At 35.6% G+C, this 21,109-nt stretch overlaps 1 protein-coding gene across 1 annotated transcript in view; it reads right to left on the reverse strand.

Moving 5' to 3' along the window:
- BEND5 (BEN domain containing 5) overlaps positions 1 to 21,109 on the reverse strand; it is a gene marked incomplete at its 5' end in the record, with an annotated part of 895,229 nt that overhangs the window by 12,176 nt on the left and 861,944 nt on the right. The window lies entirely within an intron of this gene.

Genomic DNA, 21,109 nt, shown 5'->3' on the forward strand with positions numbered 1-21,109 from the left:
CCTGTATTCTGTAATTTAGCACACACAACTAAATGAAGGAACGAACAAATATCAGAACCGCTGGTAATTAGAAAGAAGGTGAAACCATTAGGCAAATGAAAGGGTGTTGTTTTTTTTTAATGAAGCAGAATACAGTATTGATTGTTCCGCAGTCTAGAAAATATAAGAATTATTTACAATTTTGCGTACACCTCTTTCTGAATAAAAATACATTTTTTATCAGTTCTAAAATCTGTTTGTCATACAAAATTAATACCAGTAATTATCTGACACACTTTCCATAATTAGAAATATAACATTTCAGAGTTCCCAGACATCATGTATAATGATACCAAGTTCTAAATAAATTTTTCATTATTGTTCATTTATTACTACAGGGATAACAAAACAAATTTAAGATGAAATGTTTACATTATGGAGTTTCCCAGAAAGACCATGTTCAGCAAAAATTTCTCTCCCCCAAAATAGTAATAATTAATGCTCCTCTCTGCTTATCATGTCATTTTGAAAGATCTGCATTAAAAAATAATAATCTATATCTGCCTTAATTGGATAATCCAATATACTAGGGCAGGGGTGTCAAACACAATTTCATGGAGGGCCGCATCAGCATTGCGGTTGCCCTCAAGGGGCCGGGCGGGCGTGGTCTACTGGGTGGGCGTGGCTAGAGTGCGTATGGCCTACTGGGTGGGCGTGGCCAGCTCTACATCGTTGGCATCAAGGGTGCCTATGGGGGCCTGGGCAGGAGTGGGACAGATCTGAGGGTCTCTGGCAGGAGGAGGGTCTCTGGGCCAGGGCCAAGGCAGTGGGGGCCGTTCCCTCACTGTTTCCAGGATGGCTTTGCGGGCCGCATGAAACCACTTCGCGGGCCGGATCCGGCCCCCGGGCCTTGTGTTTGACATGTCTGTACTAGGGTTTTTTAATTAGGTGTAACAGTTATTTTTGTTGGATTTCTACAACTACATTATTTTCTGAAACTTGTCTCTGATGTTGGCATTCAGTTTCCACAGCCACTATTTCTGCATATGGAAGTGGAAAGCTATCTTGTATTTCCAGATACAGCACAAACATTTATTTCTCATTTTAAGCATAATTTTATTGGGCATTGTCAGTCACTTAGACCTAAATGGAATAAACAAGTCTTTTTATAACAATGTAATTGCAGCTGTTCTGGAATTTTATTTATTTATTTCTAGCATTTATATCCTGTCTTTCTATGCAATATATACTCAAGTGATCCTATAATATTGTTTTTGTTTCTATAATAACATTTTTATTAAATTGCAATTTGCGTCCAGTGTTCAAATGCAGATCATTTTCTCATGAAAACTGATTCATCCTGTTTGTTTTTCCTCATATGGGAGAAAAGACATAAGTGGATAAATAAGTGGCTTGAGTGAAGGATTTAGTAAGAAAAAAAATAACCCTACAACTAAAGAAAATTTCTGCATGGCATTTGGATTTTCCTTGATTCAGTTTCAGGTTTCTTATCTCATTTCTCATCCAACTTCTCCTTATGCTTTTTTCCTGCATGCAAGGAAATCATCCCATGTCTATAGATCATCTTATTGGCTGGATTTTTCACCTGCACAGACTCCAAATAACAAAACTGTGAACTCCTGATAAAAGGTTATTGCATTTTCCCCCCCTAACAGCTGGGCTCAATCTCCTATAAGGCCCAGCCACATGCCTCAGACCCTAGAAATGATGGGAGCTGAAGTCCAATAACTTTGGAGGAAACCTCTTTGGGGACTAGCAACATTTACATTGCCATAATGATGTGCTTGTTACCAAAAACTAGAAACAGCTTTTGCTGATTTACTAATAATTACTTGTAGTTCCACATTCATTTTTTCTTTCCTTATCTGAGCCCTTTCTCTGGATGAGTGACATGTGACCCTCCAGCACTGGCTGAGTTACAGGGCTGTCATCCCTCAGTCATCAGCTGGCTATTCTTGCTTATGTCACTTCCTTTTTTCTCAGGATACCCACCTGAGGGAAAGTAGTGCAAACGGCACCGTGTGTTTGATCAGAAATACATAATCAGCAGAAGTACTTATGAATTTCTGCCAAATGTTGAGACCCAGTTACATAGGTATGGTGTTTGTGTAATGAAGTCACCACAGTTTTGCCCTTTTGGCATCATGCAGTTTGCTCCACCCATTGCTGTTTTTTTTCCCTCTGTGTATGTTTGACGCTTTCCAAGATTAATCCAGCTTCAAAAAAAATTGTATGTCAGTTTATTTCTTTTCATATGGAGATGGTAAATAGTATTTTTACATATTATTATGTAGTAATATTACTATTGTATAGTAATTTACACAGCTCCCAAATTTTGCATGTTTACTGAAGAACATTAAATACTTGATTATTTGATATCAATCCATTTTCAACTCTTAGCACCCTCAGAGACAGACTTTCTCCATGACAATCTGTGCCTAACCTGGTCCTTCAAGTCTTCCAACATGGTAGCTATTGCCACTGTAACTGGTCATTCCACCTTGCTGTTGGTCATCCTCTTCTATTTCCTTCCATTTAAATCTTTAGTCTGGTTTTTGATACAGAATCTATGGTTTTCAACTGTTACTAGGCTTAATTGTGAACTAAAACAGGTTCACAATTAAGGTTACACAGGCTCAAATGACAATACAAATAAAAATGGTAGCTTCCCCATGGCTTATTTGCTAGTGTTCCCTAAAATTGTTTTCTTCCTTACACTTGTTCACAGAGCACTTTAATTCTTAGTATCATTATAACTCTCGTGGTAACTATTAGCTTAATGTTATACTACTATCTTTCCTAAATAAAAATAAATAGTTAGAAAAGCAATAACCACAAATTCTTTTACAACAGTGAACTTCTTTCTCAGTTACAGAGTGGGATAGAACCCAAACCCATCCCTGTAAAGCTATCAAATGCCCATTTTTATCCATCTCAAGCAAGGGTACATATAATCTTGATCTTTCTTTAAAATCCAAATTGTCCTAATAGTTTTAATTTCTTATGATTTATTCTTTCTATTTCTGTAATACACCCTAGTGAAACACTTTGGGGAATCCACATTTTGTTACATAGTTGTTGGTTGAATATGATATTAATCTATTTCTGACTATTCCTCATAACTGCAGCTTCAAGAACCACAAAGAGAGCCTTCTTCTGGCAGTAAAGAAAAACCCCTCAATTTGGAAGCTGTTGGCATAGCAAATCTTTAGTGGACACACTAAGCATTGTAGCTTTAATAGCTCACTGATCATTTAATAATGTCACTGTGACAGAGGCCAGTGGCATTATGATCCATTGTTCCATTCATTTTGCCTATTAGAATCTAGGTCATTCTGCTTTCAAGGCTATGGGTTGACTTTCCATCCTACTCACCTCCCATCTCTGTTTTACAAAGTAATCACAGTTACTGGAAATAATTATACTCTTTTCAATCCACATTCTCATTTTCTTAAGATCCGTCATGTCATTTCTATGTCACAGCAAGTGAGGTGTCTACAGTAATAAAGGTTTGACAAGGGCAAATCCAGTTAGCAGCTATGTTCAATATTTTATAGGTCCTATGGGGATTTCTCTCAAATGGATTGACCCTTAATTTTATGTCTTTTCTAAAGGACAGCACTTCCGCCATTTTGAAATGCTATTGGCTGGAATTCCTCCAAGTCTGTCTCCTGAGAGGATTAAGAACTATGACTAGTGGGCTGAGCTTACTATTAGACAGAGCCTTGAGTTCTTTGTTTCATGCAAGCAGCTAAATTATGAAGAGAGAGGAAGAACAGGGAAAAGAGAGCAAACAGAGCACAGCTGTTCCATTCAACAAATCTGTTGGAAAGTCCCTTCAGGAATTAAGGAGTTTATCATAATAAAGATTCTTCTCCCATGTCTCTCTGTGTGTTTGTTGACATGTAAAAGAAAAGTCTTTCTCTTCTCTCTCTGGAGCTCTGGAAACTTTTCTTAAATAAACCCTGTGGTGGTACAGTAGTTAGAATGCAGTACTGCAAGCTACTTCTGCTGACTGCCAGCTGCCTGCATTTTGGCAGTTTGATTCTCACCGGCTCAAGGTTGACTCAGATTTCCAACCTTCTGAGATCAATAAAATGAGGACCCAGATTGTTGGGGGCAATATACTGACTCTGTAAACCATTTAGAGAAGGCTGTAAAGTACTGCGAAGCAGTATATAAGTCTAAGTGCTACTACTATTCCAAAAGCCAAATACTTTTCCCCACCGGGAGTTATGTGAATATTGTTTCAGCTTTGCAGAGCATTTGATATCTGGTATCTGGCTGTCAGTCCCTTAGTAATAGTTACATTCTATCATGTTGCAAGTTCAGTGCATCCCACAGAGGTTTAAAGCAGGGGTCCCCAACTCCCGGTCCATGGACTGGCACTAGTCCATGGCATGCCAGCAACCAGGCTGCGCAAATAAGTGAAGCCCCATCTGCGGGATGCAGGCAGCATGCAAAACCATGACCCTTCCAATCCACGGAAAAACCTTTCTCCACAGAACTGGTCCCCTGGTGCCCAAAAGTTTGGTGGCTGCTGATTTAAAGTCTAAGACTAGTACATGACAACAGATTTTCTCCTTTCCTTTCCTTTCCTTTCCTTTCCTTTCCTTTCCTTTCCTTTCCTTTCCTTTCCTTTCCTTTCCTTTCCTTTCCTTTCCTTTCCTTTCCTTTCCTTTCCTTTTCCAGGAAGCTTCCCTTCAGATTATTTACTACATAATGGGCTATTTCAGCTATAGAGGAGTGTATATTGATTGAACATTTTCAATTAAAACAAGCACTATTTTTTAAAAGATTTCAGTTTTTGTCAGAGAGCATAAAGTAACTCAAGAGACTGAAGCAACCTGCCTCCAGAGGTGGTGAATGCTCCAACACTGGAGGTTTTTAAGAAGAGACTGGACAGCCATTTGCCTGAAATGGTATAGGGTTTCCTGCCTGAGCAGGGGGTTGGACTAGATGACCTCCAAGGTCCCTTCCAACTACTTCTTCTTCTTCTTCTTCTTCTTCTTCTTCTTCTTCTTCTTCTTCTTCTTCTTCTTCTTCTTCTTCTTCTTCTTCTTCTTCTTCTTCTCCTTCCTCTTCTTCTTCTTCTTCTCCTTCTTCATCTTCTTCTTCTTCTTCTTCTTCTTCTTCTTCTTATTATTATTATTATTATTATTATTATTATTATTATTATTATTATTATTGCTTTTTTCTCATAGAATGCTCAGAACGGAGTTCTGGCACCTTTTTTGGATGGAACCTTGTAGGGTAGGCAAGGCGGGTTGTATGACATGTGTGAGTTCCAGCACCTTTTTCTTTTACAAAAAAAGCACTTCTTCTTCTTCTTCTTCTTCTTATTATTATTATTATTATTATTATTATTATTATTAGTATTATTAGTATTATTATTATTAAGCTGTGCCCTTTCAGTTGTTATAAATAAAGGGCAAGAGGACAGGGGGTAACTACTTTTATTTTAAAAAAGAAGTTTGGAATTAGTTGTTAAACAAAAACAAAATCCCCATCCTTGTCTTTTTGCAACATTCATGTTACCCTTCTGCTTTATTATTTCTGTAATCTGCATAGAATGAGGAACTGTTTAATGGGTTGCAAAATCTATTTTTGGCCAAAGAACGTATTCTTCCTCAAAGAGATGTAGTCTTCAGTGGAATTGTTATGCACATGGCCCAATGTTTGTGAACACTTTGCAATGGGAATGGTCAAGAAATGTCACCTTTATTTGAATATGAAATCAAAAGGCAAAGGATGTCTACAAAAACTGCACCATCCTTTTGTCTCCGCTTTTGAGTAAATTTATAATCCCAGGAGAGGATGTTTAAACAAGATAGCATTTGAATCCCTTTGACCAGAATTTAGTACAAGTCCTTAATTATAAGAGTTCTAAAACAGTAATGTAAGTCAAAGGCATTTCAGTGAGCAGTTGAGGTTAAATTGAACAGGAGAAAAGCAAAAGATAGAAAGTAAATGGAAATTGCTCAAAGGTAATTGAATGTATGTCTGAGCATTTATGTGTGCCAGCTAGCAATAAATACTCTTTGCAGCAAAGCAATCCAATATGGGCAAATAGAGAAAGTGCAGAAAGCAATCAAGGAGAGAGAAAAAAGTATATGCAAGCTGAACTAAAGTACCATTTTGGGCCAGAACAGGAAAGGAGAACAAAATCCAGAATGGAGACAGTGAGTTTGCAGTGCTCTAACTAATTGAAATTATGGTCATTGCAAATAAGACAAGTGATCCAATTTTCCATTTTATAGTCAGACACACTTAAATACATTTGAGACTGTGAGTGGATGGGCAGAAAGCCTGGCAAAACGAGGGCAAAGCTACCAACTTATCTAATGAGCATTCCAAGTCACTAAGATGATTTGCAGCTGGAAAATAGGAGTCGTCACTGGCCACAGGAAATGCAAACATATTTCATGGGCTCTTTATAATAAATATGTTCAGTGGTACTGATTCTTGAATCATGGAAGGCAAGGGTTCTTTTTCTTACTATTTAAAGAAAACCTCCAGTTAAGTAGAGTCTATCACCTCTTAAGACAGTTTGTTCATTCTTGTTTTTTGTCTAGATTTCTGGAACAACTCTAAACAATTCTTTCATCTTGTTTATAACAATCCTTCAGATGCCTGAAGACAGCTTTTCTTCTCCAGGTTAAACACTTCCTCATAAGATACAGTACGGTATTTTGGTTTTACTCTTCTGGACATACTCTGTTTTCTCAATATCTTTTCTAAAATGCAGTGCCCAGAACTGGACACAATATTCTAAGTGCAATATGACCAATAAAAATAGAGAGGAAGAATTATTTCTCTTAATCTTGATATTAAACATCTGCTGATGTAGCATTAGATTGTATTTTCTTTTTTGCAGTGGCATCACATTGTTGACTCACATTGAATGCTTGTCATTCATCAAGATACCAACTATACATATTGTAATTGGAGTTCTGTGGTCTTAAATTTTTTAAGAAAGAGTAATACAAAGTTAAAAATATTATCAACTACATGGAGAGAATAGTATTTTCAGAGAACTGAAGAGGTGTGTATGTTTTTGTAGGGAGGAAAGATTTTTCTTCCTCAGATGCTACAAAATCTTAGATCTATGCCATTTCCATAGACTTATCCTCTTGTTAAATATCTGCTGAGGTAAAATGAAAAATAATAGAGGTTGGTTGCTATTTAGTTATTACCATCATGGGTTGCATTTCATCGACAGGTATTAGCTGCCAATCACACAGCTGGCTTGTTCAGCAACTTGGGACACTTTGATAATTTCAACAAAGAATGACGACTCTACTTGTGTCCTTCTCTTGCTTTCTGCTCTCTCATTTAGAAAGCACACCATGAATTTGATCTGCGAGGAGAATCCTGCTAGGTCCTGCATATTGCTTATGAAGGCTAGGCAGGTATTGATATAAAATGAAGCCCCCTTGTATTTACTCTCCTTTTCCACTTTTGCTTCAGCCCCAGCACAACCAGTCACCTTGGCTAGGAAACAGGCTGCTTCAATCACAATCACTCTTCAATCACTGGGCTGTCTCCTTTTCAGCTCTTGTCCTCGATTTTGTATATTTACAGCCCATCTATCAATTTCAAATGCACTTCTCAGTCAAGATAAGAATCAATCTTTCTCTCCCTTTTTTCCCACCTCTTTTGACTCACATTTGCAGTTGAGTTCGCTATGAATTGCCTTCCTTTGTCTCATCAAAATTTTTCCCTAACTGAGAAGGTGATGCTCATACGCTATGCTCAGGTAGATGATGGGTTATATTATTATTTAGTTGTTCTGGTGGCTGTTTTCTGTGCTTTCAAGCAGATATATCCATTTTTAAACAGAAGTACAATATTAAACACCAATGATTATATATGTCATCTCCATTTCTGCTCTTTCAAAAATAAATCTGAATAGAAAGCAAGTAGAATCCTTATTCTGGAGCATTGGTGCATCATTAATAAATATATTAGAGGGGTTCTCCATTCTTAACTTTATTCAGCATCTTCTCCACTGACCATGTTGCCATGTTTCCTAAAAACTAGACAGACACATTTCTCCCGAACCAATTTATGAAGGGAGATGCAATGATTATTTGATAGTTATATTTTTCTGTTTTTTAAAATACATATGTAAGCTATTACTACACACACACACACACACACACACACAAAGATTAGACAAATGTGAAAAATCAGTGAACACAATATCCCAAACACATGATACTGGGAGGAGAAAACGTATCAAGTTGGAGAAATGTGCACAAAAAATTGTGTCTTACAAAGCTAATCACAGGAAACATTACAATGTGTAAATGTTAAAGTAGTATAGAAATATTCAAAATAAACATACAGAAAAATCAGGAAAATGACTTCATGATACAAATTTGGGGAAAAAACAAATTCGTAGATCTAGTTTTTTTGACTTGAACATTTAACAAACTAAGCCACTATTTCTTATCAGTTCTGATTTTCTAACAAAGGCATACTTCCTTCATATCTGTGACTCCTTGGTTCTTTTTAAAAAATATTAATGTTATTAAAGTTTAAAAATGCAAAGATAAAAAATGAATACAAGCTAACAGAAATATTAAAAGTAAAACAAGAAAAGTACAGAGAAAAATGGGGCTATGAGAGGAAAAACAATAAGCAAAAACACATGCATACATACATACATGCATGCATACATATCTTCCCCTTCTTCCAGTAGCTTATCACCTTCTCTAATATTTCAACCAAATATCTCCTCTTCTTATATCTCATTTCTTATCTATAAACAAATGATAAAGACTTCTCATTCAATCTTAATCAGCAAAAATCTACTAAAAGTTACTAGAAATATCAACATGTATATTTTAACCTTAATCAAATAAGTCAGTTTCATAATCATTTTCCTTACTTTCAATATAGTAGCTTATCATTATCTTTAAAAATATGACAGAAAAAGTTTCTATTTCCCATAGTTAATTTCATATTTATAAACAAATCTTTAAAGCCCTAACATTTGAGTTTAGTCAAGAAAAATCCATTAAAATCTAGCAGAAACTACCATATTGAAAAACTGAATCTTTAATTCCCTTGTGTCCCAAAAGTTAATATCTTATCGTTGTCTCTTTGTCTCTTTGCAGGAACTCCTTCATAAGTTTAACTTATACTAGAAATGATCCCATAAATATTTTAACCACACTGCCCCGCCAAAAAACAAACAAAACCCCCTACTCTTCTTCCCATATTTTAACAAATAAATATTTAATACTATGCAATTCAATCCTGGTCAAGAACAAACTATTAAGAACTACTAGTAAGAATATCATACATATTTTTAACTTTGGTTCAGTATACCAACTTCATATTCCTTCTCTGTGTTTTTTAAAATCTTGATGTTTATTCCCTTCAAAAGCTGATTTCTTTTCATTTTCTCTTTATCTTTTCTTAGGAATCTTTTATGAGTGTAACATATCTCTTTTATAAGTCCAAGACAAAATCTATTTCCTCTTTTATATCCAGTTTTATGGTAGCAGATAATTTTAATAGAAATTTCCAAGTGCGTTGTAGCAAAAATCCTTGAATTTTTCAAAGTTAAAATATTTTTCTCCAGTCTGTATTAGTTAATCTCTTCTTGTTTAATTATAATCTTTAACTCTTCCTGGTTGCCTCAAATGTCCAGCCTAATATCTCCTCTTATTATGTTTTTCTCTAATCTACAGCATTTTCCACGGGAGGATTGTTACACTTAGATTCAAAATATTCATATGTTTTAAATAAGATTTTAAACAATGCATAAGAACGAGTCTTATTATTAGTTTCAAAGTTTTATTTCCAATCCCTCTTACCCCTTAGTCCATTTAAAACTTTCCAAAATTAACATTCTAGTCACCTTGTCCTGTTTATTAGATAGTAAAACATTTTTTTAAAAAATTCATAACTTTGTATGAAACTTCTTTCACTGAGGATTGATGGAGAATCACCCAATGTGATGAAACTTGAAGGCTCTTAATTTCCAAAAAGAAGTTAACAACCCACTTCCAGAAGTGATTAAGAAATGAAATGGGTTGGCTTCCGGTTTGCTGACGCAGCCACCATGGACGCTCAGAAAACAAGCTCTGTCTTCCTTGTCCAGTTTTGCATCACTGCGGGATCCTGAAAAGGGTTGAAAGTCACCCTGAAGGGGCAACCAGCAAGGAGGGACTACCGCTCTCCCGCTAGAGTCGGCAAAACTTTCCAAGCCTGCAGATGAATGACTGGCCATAGCAATATGGCCCATCACTAGGCTGCAGACAGCCGAAGTCACATTACCACCAGGCAACTTTAAAGCAGTGTGGAAGAGACTGGATGAGATTTACCTCTCTTAAATCTTAACTATTTTTTGTACCTGCATAAGCTGCTAAGTATTTTCCCCCGTGTGGAGAGGGAAGGGAGAGTTTAGCCCTCCCTCCAAAAACAGTGGCGACTGACTACCCAGGGGAGTTTAAAATGTAGAAAAAATTAACTGGTTCCCAATCAGAATTTTATTTCCTAAAATTTGTGGACTAAAAGATTCTTTATTTTTTTACTCTCTACTTTCTATTTTTACTGAAAATCTGGATTTTTCCTTATAAAATTGAAGCAAAACTGAAAAGATTAAAATAACTTTGGTATTCAAAGGAAATCTTCAATTTGCAGGAGTAACATCTTGTAGCCAAACTTGATACTTCAATTTGTTAATGTTTAAAAGAGATTTGGCTGACAGCTCAGAAAATAGATAAGACACATGTAACCTTGAAATATTAGCTGGGAGAAGCTCAACTGTATTTCTTACCCAGTGGGGGGAAAAACCCTTTCTTTTTGAATTTATGTCAAGATGGAAAAACAATGAGATGACCTGCCAGATCTTCAAGCCCCCTAAAAAAAATGATGAACGGATGTTTTTTTAACATCAAATAATAGATATAACAATACAAGGAGATTTGTTTGATGACTCAAAAGCACGGACATGGAAGACAATTTGGCAAAGAAAGAAAGCTAGAATAAGTCTGAAGAAGAATGGGGTTTTGACCTATCTATGAGAATTAAAATAGAATATACTTAAATAGATAAGATGTGTATTTTGAAATATAAGATATTGTTATGAATTGAGATAAAGAAAATCCTCATTTAAAACTTAGAAGTATAAATAATAATAGTTAAATTTGAATGCTAATTTGCTCATAAAGGTCATGTAATGTTCTTTAGATTAGCTAACAAAGCGAGAGAGATCCTGTGGCTTAGAGGTGAAAACAACTGCCTAATGTGCAATCAGCCCAGGTTCGAATCTCAGAAGGGTATGGCTGACTGATGAAAACTAATAAGTTTGAAATGCATATCAGTCTCCCTTAATTCTTTGTTAGCAATTTAAAATTTACACAAATATGAGCTGTCACCGGTGTGACTACTGCCTGTCGATGGTCTTAAGGTTAGGCTGACACAGGAAATAAAGATTTGTCCCATGTTTGGGGCCTAGCAAGGTAATCTAAAAATAGTTAACAAGCATTTGACATATATCTCCCCTTGCTTCTCAGCTAACAAAGCGAGAGAGATCCTGTGGCTTAGAGGTGAAAACAACTGCCTAATGTGCAATCAGCCCAGGTTCGAATCTCAGAAGGGTATGGCTGACCATCAGTCTCCCTTAATTCTTTGTTAGCAATTTAAAATTTACACAAATATGAGCTGTCACCGGTGTGACTACTGCCTGTCGATGGCCTTAAGGTTAGGCTGACACAGGAAATAAAGACTTGTCCCATGTTTGGGGCCTAGCAAGGTAATCTAAAAATAGTTAACAAGCATTTGACATATATTTCCCCTTGCTTCTCAGCTAACAAAGCGAGAGAGATCCTGTGGCTTAGAGGTGAAAACAACTGCCTAATGTGCAATCAGCCCAGGTTCGAATCTCAGAAGGGTATGGCTGACCATCAGTCTCCCTTAATTCTTTGTTAGCAATTTAAAATTTACACAAATATGAGCTGTCACCGGTGTGACTACTGCCTGTCGATGGCCTTAAGGTTAGGCTGACACAGGAAATAAAGACTTGTCCCATGTTTGGGGCCTAGCAAGGTAATCTAAAAATAGTTAACAAGCATTTGACATATATCTCCCCTTGCTTCTCAGCTAACAAAGCGAGAGAGATCCTGTGGCTTAGAGGTGAAAACAACTGCCTAATGTGCAATCAGCCCAGGTTCGAATCTCAGAAGGGTATGGCTGACCATCAGTCTCCCTTAATTCTTTGTTAGCAATTTAAAATTTACACAAATATGAGCTGTCACCGGTGTGACTACTGCCTGTCCATGGCCTTCAGGTTAGGCTGACACAGGAAATAAAGATTTGTCCCATGTTTGGGGCCTAGCAAGGTAATCTAAAAATAGTTAACAAGCATTTGACATATATCTCCCCTTGCTTCTCAGCTAACAAAGCGAGAGAGATCCTGTGGCTTAGAGGTGAAAACAACTGCCTAATGTGCAATCAGCCCAGGTTCGAATCTCAGAAGGGTATGGCTGACTGATGAAAACTAAGTTTGAAATGCATATCAGTCTCCCTTAATTCTTTGTTAGCAATTTAAAATTTACACACACACACACACACACACACACACACACACACACACATATATATATATATATATATATATATATATATATATATATATATATATATATATATTATTGATGAATGTAATAAATATGTCTTTATGTAGTGGTAAGAATAAAAGAGGAAGAGAGAGGAAGTATTAAATATTGGGGGGGAAAGAAACTTTGGTTATTAAATTTAAGATATGTGGAATTATTAGAAAATAAGAATATTATATTGTATTAACACCAGATTTTATGAGGAATTGTGAAAAAGGGAATTGGGGTCATTTAAAATTTGGATATGATAAATATTTAAGGTTAAATTTAAATATTAATGTATAATTAAAATTGGGAAAAAGTCACTAGGTTATTGATTGTTCAACAGATTGAGTGTTCAAACAATTAAGATAGATATAAATTAAAAACTATTGATAAATTTAAGAAAGTTGCTTTTATTTGATTGTTAGAATAAAATTGTGTTTAAATAAGAGACAGTACATATTAAGGGGAAAAGAGAGGAAATATTTACTGTATTAGTTTGAGATCTGTACTAATGATATTTGTATGTAATTGAATTATTGTAATCCAATTGCCACGTTGCTTTTCATATATGTAATTGTAATATTAGAAAACCAATAAAAAAAATTAAAAAAAAAAGAAATAAAGAAATGAAACAGGTAATCCAGTATCTGTTTGAAGGCTCCAAATTGCTTTGATGTTTGGGCAAAAATGATGTTCCAGTAGCTTGTTCTGCCATAGTTGGCTCCGCAAAATATAAAGCCATCTTCATTCAGCCATTGCTACTCCAGAAGTCAATATCCTTGACTTCCTCGTTCTTTCAGTACATTTAAAGTCTTTTGTAAATGGCAATAGTGTACTATATAATTTCTTATGTTACAAGGAGGTTTATATTTATTATGACAGGACTTATTTTGTTGCAGTTCAACCTCAGACATTTGAGGTGAGAGTTTTTAGAGCCTGAGGTACTGATGTATGACATGTTAATCATTTCTTGGTATAGTTTTCTTGGTTTATTGTATTGTGAGAACAGACTGAAATGCCAATTTTTGCCTTCCCACCCAGCATTTTACTTTAATTTGGTTGTTGCTGACTGGGGGAAAAAAAACACTTATGGTGGCAAAACTAGAGTCAGCACCATGGACAGGTTTGACTCTTATCTTTCTACTAGCTAGATTTCCTTCCACGTCCCAGTGCATTCACTGAGGCAGTGAAAGCCAAAAATATCATAAAGATGGAATCCCTAGAGTACCCTATTTTTGTGGGGCCTTTCTAGGATTTTCTGTGTAAAATTTATATAAACTTCTTTACCAGTTATTTTGGCAACATGGCTGTTAAGAGGGGAATTTGTTTAAATTACTAGCTTTGGAGAGGCTTAGTACGAAAACTAATCCAGTTAGGTTTAGGTGGCTGGATCTAGTTTTTCCTGTCATGAATTTAACTGCTACACAGTTAAATATGTCATGAAAACAAGACAACATGTTCTATATAATAACCCAATTCCCTATCTATGTTTCCGCTTTATTAACTGTATTCAATACATCTGAATACAGAGATAATAAAGAAACAAAGAGAGTTAAAATGCATCCTAAAGCATGCTGACATTTGCTGGCATTTATATTAAACATTGCCTCTTTTGTCTTGTTCTTCTGCCAACATTAATGCCTAGCTAATGATGCAGATTGCAACTCCTGTGATAGAAGATAATTGCATAGGCATGGTTCCTTGAATTTACAATATCTGCCACTACAGTAAAAAAAAAAAGAAAAAAGAAAAAAAGAGCAGAACCAACCAGAAATAAGCTAAGTAAATGCTCACCCAATTCAGCTTGATGTTTATTTGTGTATAGGACTTCTTATGAGCTTGCCAATGGATACAAGCATATTAATGAGGTATCAACACTAATCTAAACAAGGAAAAAAAATGGTTGATCATATTAAATTCTGCTGACACTAACTTATTATTCACAGGTTGGGTTGGAAACCATGCTAGATTAAGTTAAAATGGAGTGGAATTTTGTACTGTTTCTTTATTGTGTTTATTATTTTTTATTTTGCATGAAATAAAATTATTAGCATACTTTATTTGAGCATTGCCCATATTTAAGAATGTAATTACTTTATTTTATTTGTGTTCAGTACATGAGTACAGCTATAACCAGAATCTAAATGGACTTAGAACTAGTTCAATATAGTGTTTGAAATAGTGGGTTTTGATTAAGAGACTGAAATCTATTTAATTTGTGTAACTGAAAGCAGGAACATAGGATGTAGCTTTCCTAACTCAAAATTTGTTCTATACATTCATTTTTGAGAAGCAGCTGGTGCTTTTCCTGTTGGTTTCATGAAGTAAGATAAATTGGGGCCCAAAGGTGTTTCTTTTTTGCAATAGCACCTATTCTGTGCAATAACTTCCCACAAGAAGCTAATTTAGCCTCTGCTTGATAGCTTTCCAGATGTTGATGAAGATAGACGTTTTTGGGATGGCATTGACAGCCTGTATTTGGATTATGTTACCTATGCTTATTCTTTATATTTATTGTTCATCATTCCATTTTCAATTGTATTAAATTATTTAACTGTTGCATGCTCTTATTAATATAGACATTAGCATTTTTGGAATTACTGTACCCTCTTCTTATATGGGAGTTTTATTATGGTGTTATATGAATTTGATATATAAAAGTAGATGGTGAAAGCCAGATAGCGCTCTCTCTCTCATATCTATATATCTATATACCTACATATCTATGATATTAAGACATTAAGGTGAATTATTCCATGTTTAGATCTAGAACTTGAACCTGTCTTGCTAAAAACTGAACTGCAGAAAAAATGCCAGTTTTATCTTTCCCACAATCACCCTTAGCTCTTGTCATTAATATTTCTTCACCTGATAAACAGCAACAACAGGAAAAACTGTAATATATTAAGTATGTAAGGAGATATGGCAGCTTCTTTTTTCTTTCCCCCATTCTTGTTTATTATCCTAATGTATTGAAGCCGTGGTGGCACAGTGGTTAGAATGCAGTATTGCAGGCTAACTCAGCCCATAGCCAGTGGTTCGATCCTGACCAACTCAGAGTTGACTCAACCTTCCAAGATTGGTAAAATGAGAACCTACATTATTGGGGGGCAATATGCTAACTCTGTAAATCACTTACAAAGAGCCGTAAAGCACTATGAGGCGGTATTTAACTCTAAGTGCTATTGGTATTGTTATTTCTTCATTAATCCTATGTAAGCTTGGGAGAGCTTGCCATCATTTTAGAATAACTGATCATAGATGGTTTATCTCACATCACACAAGTAAGTATGCATACCACTGCTACACTTCCACTGAGCTAACTGAGAGTTTGGTGTAGCGGTTAAGGCTAGAAACTGGGAGATTGTGAGTTCTAGTCCTACCTTAGGCACAAAGCCAGCTGGTTTACTTTGGTCAGTTACTCTTTCTTGGCCCTAGGAAGAAGGCAATGACAAGTCACTTTCAAAAAACCTTGCTTAGAAAACTGCAGGAAACTTGCCCAGGCAGTTTCTAGGAGTCAAAAAGCTGACATGAAGTGGGGGGAAAAACATGGTAATAAAGGTTTTTTCCTGAGACATAGAAAGAACTATCAACCGAATGTGTGAATTTATGCCCATAAATCGACAGTCTGCAATACATAGTAGATTTCTATATCAAGTGATAAACACAGCTGTTCCCTAAGGATGTCAATGTATGTGTGAACTCACAGGCATTAGGCATTAGTTATGAGATGCAAAATTGGTTTTAGTAATGCATCATCTAATGGATGGTATATTTGGTTACTTTTGTAAGTAAACATCCCTTCTTTATGGCTTTTTTTTAAAAAAAATACTACTATCTCCCTGAGGGAATGGTAGGATGGAAGAGAAACAATTTACCTTAATGACATGGTTTGCTTAAGAATTAAGTGTTGATGAAATTTGAAAGCTAAAGCCTATTTTTTTTAATTCACAGACCAGCTGCAGCACAGCATGAGAAGAGAGGGGGTTAGCTGTTTCATTTGCTACAACACCTTTTTCTGGGTATAGTCATGACTATACTCTTCAGTAATTCAGTTTAATTGAAATTGCATGCTTTTTAAATTCTAAGTCTTATATTGATCAACATATGTCAACTGTGGAAAATTGCACTAAATTGTGTTATGTTTATGGGGAGCAGTCAACTGTTCACTGGTGCTTGGAGCAAGTTTCTACCTATGTAAAATTGGAGCAGGATTATTACTGAATCCAAAATTTGATTTTCTTATCTTTAAAAAAATGAGAAAAGTGAACCTGAAAGACAGCTGAATCTCAAAAGTTGTGATAATCAACTTACTGCCAGAGTAGCACTTTAAAAAAAAAGCAAGTAGTTTATTATGGCAACTTAATATTTTGGTGATGACATTGGAAAATAAGGAGTGGATTGCACTCAAATATGCAAAAATTAGAATAATTTCAACCTGAAGCCAATGAGACACTGGGTCACTTCACTTAATGATTAATTCCTTTTATGGATATATATTTTGTAAGAGAAACTGCACATAAAAAATGTATACTGGTAGAGAGATACTACCAATCCTAAGAAGACATTAGTAAAGTTAAGAATGGAAGATTTAAAGCAAAAATAGTCCTACACATGCAGTAGACAAATATTAAAGAAAATGAAAGGTTTTCCAAAATAAAAGGCCACAAATTTTGGCAAAAAAATGGAACAGAACAATTAGGAATAATAATCATGCACTAATTAATTGAGAATAATAGTAAAAATATTAAGACCAGGAGAAATCCATTGTTTGAATAAAATACATGACATCTGCTATAGGAGCAGCTGGAAGAAAAATGAATTAAAGAAGTGTTGAGCAGAGGTGTGGGGTGTGTGTCTGGTTCCCCCATTTCATTATGGAGAACATATAATGGACAGCCATGCCTGAATTAGGCTGAGGAAAACAATAGCAGCAGAAGATGAAATACTAGGCCTTATTGACATTAAATAATGGCAATTTTTGCAGTCTGGAATGTTATTCTTTCAAGAGTTCTTAAAGAACTATAATGTGAAATAGCTAATTTTATGTCAAAATTAATTAACCAAGATTTATTTCCATACAGAGAATAGAAAAGCAGTGCATGTGTATTTTAGTACAATGGGGAGGCGATTATTAAATGTTCAGAAGGACAAATATTGCTGAATATGCAAAAATATCATTTCTATAAATCCTTTTTCACTTTTTAAGTTACCGTATTTGGGAGTTATCAATGAGTTGGTAGACAGGAATGGTTTAATATAGCTTTGTACATTTCCATTTTAAAAAACTTTTAATAAGCCTGTCACTAAAAGTTTGGCGAGATACAGTTTCTGGGCCAACAGAACTTTCAACCAGCCCACAGGATCTTCAGCTGCACAAGTCAACCAATTAGTTAATAAACCTCTATTTTAGACAGTTGATCAGGGGTCTTTAAACTTGGCCCATTAATGACTTGTGGACTTCAACTCCCAGAATTCCTCAGCCAGCATGCCTGGCTGAGGAATTCTGGGAGTTGAAGTCCACAAGTCATAAAAGGGCCAAGCTTGAAGACCCCTGAAGTAGATAGATTGGGTTGAGGGAACTCTTGGAGGTGCACAGATCTATCCATAAGCTAGCATAGCTCCACGCTAGCCAACAGGTAATTCTGATTGCCTGAGTCATTTTCCTAAGCATCTTTTCATTTTGAAGTGATTTTTCTATCCAGTATTTTTCTTCTAGGTAGATTTTTAATTTTTAATTCAGCCTCTGTGGGCATGCTTCTTAGATTGTTCATAAACAATCTAAATGTTGGTGTATATAAATTAATTGAACTGAATGAATGAATCAATTAATTGATCAATCATAACATAAGCCTGGCTTGTTGTGACACCCAGTGGTGAGGCAATCACTTTTACCTTTTTTTTCCCTTGGTGCCTTCACATCAGTCCTGACCTCTGTGATCAAGCCCCTGAAGGTTTTTTTGGCAGGATTGCAGAAGCGGTTTGCTGTTGCTTACTTTCTAGGGCCTTTTTGAAAGTCTATGGTTGCCACACACAGCTTGACTTGCAAGAAAGAAACTGCAACTATCCCACTTCCAAACCTCAAATGATCTACTGTTAAAGAAAGGCTAGTATTAATAATAACATCAGTTTATTAATATTCTTGCAGTAAAAATATTCCTGAAATTACACTACTCTACATGAACAATACGTAAAAATGTGGTGCTTTATCAGAACAAGTCAAGTACATGATTCACTGGCTAAAAAGAAATGCTGAAAGTTGTCCAAAACAGCTTCATTTCTTAGCTAAATCATGTCCATTAGCAGCCTAGTTCAACTACAGCAACAACCCAGATTTCATTGTCAATATGGCTTGTTGCTGTAGCAGACTCCTTAGCTTTTTCAGATCAGTGTTCTCACTTGCCAAATGATTACACTGCAGATTCACTTTGACCCTTTAAATGAAGTGCCTCTCATGTAACATTGAATGAGAGGTGCTTCTATGTCCCAAAGCATTCAAAAACATCTCTGAAACCACATACGCCTACACATTTAGGCATTGCTTAATTGATGCTATTTTCACAGATCCTTCAGGTCACCTGTAACATCAAGTAATTTAAGTGATATTTTCACTATCTATTTACTTAGTTAGCTGGCAATCAGTCCTCCCACACAATGAAAGAAAATGTGCTTGGAGGATGGGAAGCTTTAGAAAAATGGCAGAGAAACTATGAGTTCGCTCCAATGGCAGACAGCATGCCAGTTTTGCTAAATTATGTTCACTGACAGATAGTTGGCAGTAAGGTTTACAGGCAAAAAGTTCCAAACTCTGACAGAAAAGTATTTTTCTATAAATAAAAAGATCAAAGAGACCACTGTAAGTCAGGGAAAGAAATTGTGTAATCCTATACATGGTTATTCAGATATAAATTTCATTGTTAACTTATTTATTCCTGGATCAATGTACCTTAGCCAATGTAAATGTACTTCTGTAAATATCTTCCCTGTTGCTCATAAAACTTATAAAAGAAAGGAAGAATAAAAAAATGAATGATTTTTATAATGAATGAATAATTTTTCTTCCTTTACCATTATTGCACATATATAAAAAGCTTTAATTTAGCTATATCTTATAGTATTTGTAGACCACTTATAAAAGAGAACACCCAATAAGATTCCCAAAGTATCCAGGAGAATGTGACTAAAAAATGTTTTAATTGTCCACATAGTGCACACAGTGAAAAAAACATAAATATTTGCTGATTCTGGGGGGAATATTTCCTGAATCTGGAAACTTTAAAGGAAAGGTCAGTGTTTCATTCGTATTTTATCAGTATTAAATTCAGAATTTTTGCTCTGTCTGCCATGTGAATGATAAAACAACTCTCTGGGTAAAAGCCTTTTGTAGTGTATCTAAATTTAGGAACACACACATTCTAGAAACTCCAAGCATATTCAAACATGTAGGAGACAAATTTAATTGAGCATTAACTAGAAAAGTTTCCAAGTTCATTCTCTTACTTTATAATTGATGGTAGGTGTCAAAAATTGGAGTGTGTGTCTGTGTTATTTATTTAGTAAATTTGCATGCCACCCATCTCATTATCAAATGACTCTGAGAGGCTTGTTGAACCAATAGCATAAAGTTCATCAACCTCTTGCTGAACCTCTAGCAGCGTTGATAAGAAATAAATGCCAATGAAATGAAGTCAACAAAAAAGACTTGTGAAGCTTAAATGCATATGGAAGCAATTGTGCAGTCATGTGCAAATAACATACTCAGGCACGCAACAAATTTCATATGATCTGGAAAACTACAGAACTTTCAGCCTCAATGGGCAGTACCCATGGTAGAATGAGCTTAACTTGTATCTGACTTTGATTCTATTTTTATTTCTCATGCTTTTTAATACACATGCCACCATTTCTATTCAATATTCTCAGGTTTCCATAATCACTAGTAATCACCCTAGCAGAAAGCAATATCGATGACAAGTCAGCCGAGAGATGCAAACTGAGAAGAAAATACCTTTTTTTACATAAAACAAAGGTGAGACAAGTTTTCAATACTGTCATAAATAGTTGGCACATGTTCACTTTGTCCCGTCCTTTGATTCAATCTCTGACTATATAAAATGAGTTCAAAAGTGTCATGAAATCAGAAGCTCAACAGATTAATCAGAAGCTTATCTTCAGAAATATTTGCAATACTTTCAAGGGACATCATGGGTACTTGGACAATATGGGAGATTTTCATGTAACATCTTTGCATCAGTTAAGGACAAACTTCCTAAAGTGAGGACAATTAACCAGTGGAACAGCTTGCCTTCAGAAATCGTGGGTGTTCCATCAATGGAGGTTTTTAAGAAGAGACTAGACCAGGGGTGTCAAACTGGCGGCCCACAGACCGGATGTGTCACACACAGGCCACCCCCATCCTGGCTCCACAAAGGCAAAAAAGTTGTGATGAGTTCCCCTGTTTCAGCAGGGGGCTGAACTAGAAGAACTCC

The sequence above is a fragment of the Vipera ursinii genome, assembly GCF_947247035.1.
Source record: "Vipera ursinii genome assembly, chromosome: 3".
NCBI lineage: Eukaryota > Metazoa > Chordata > Lepidosauria > Squamata > Viperidae > Vipera > Vipera ursinii.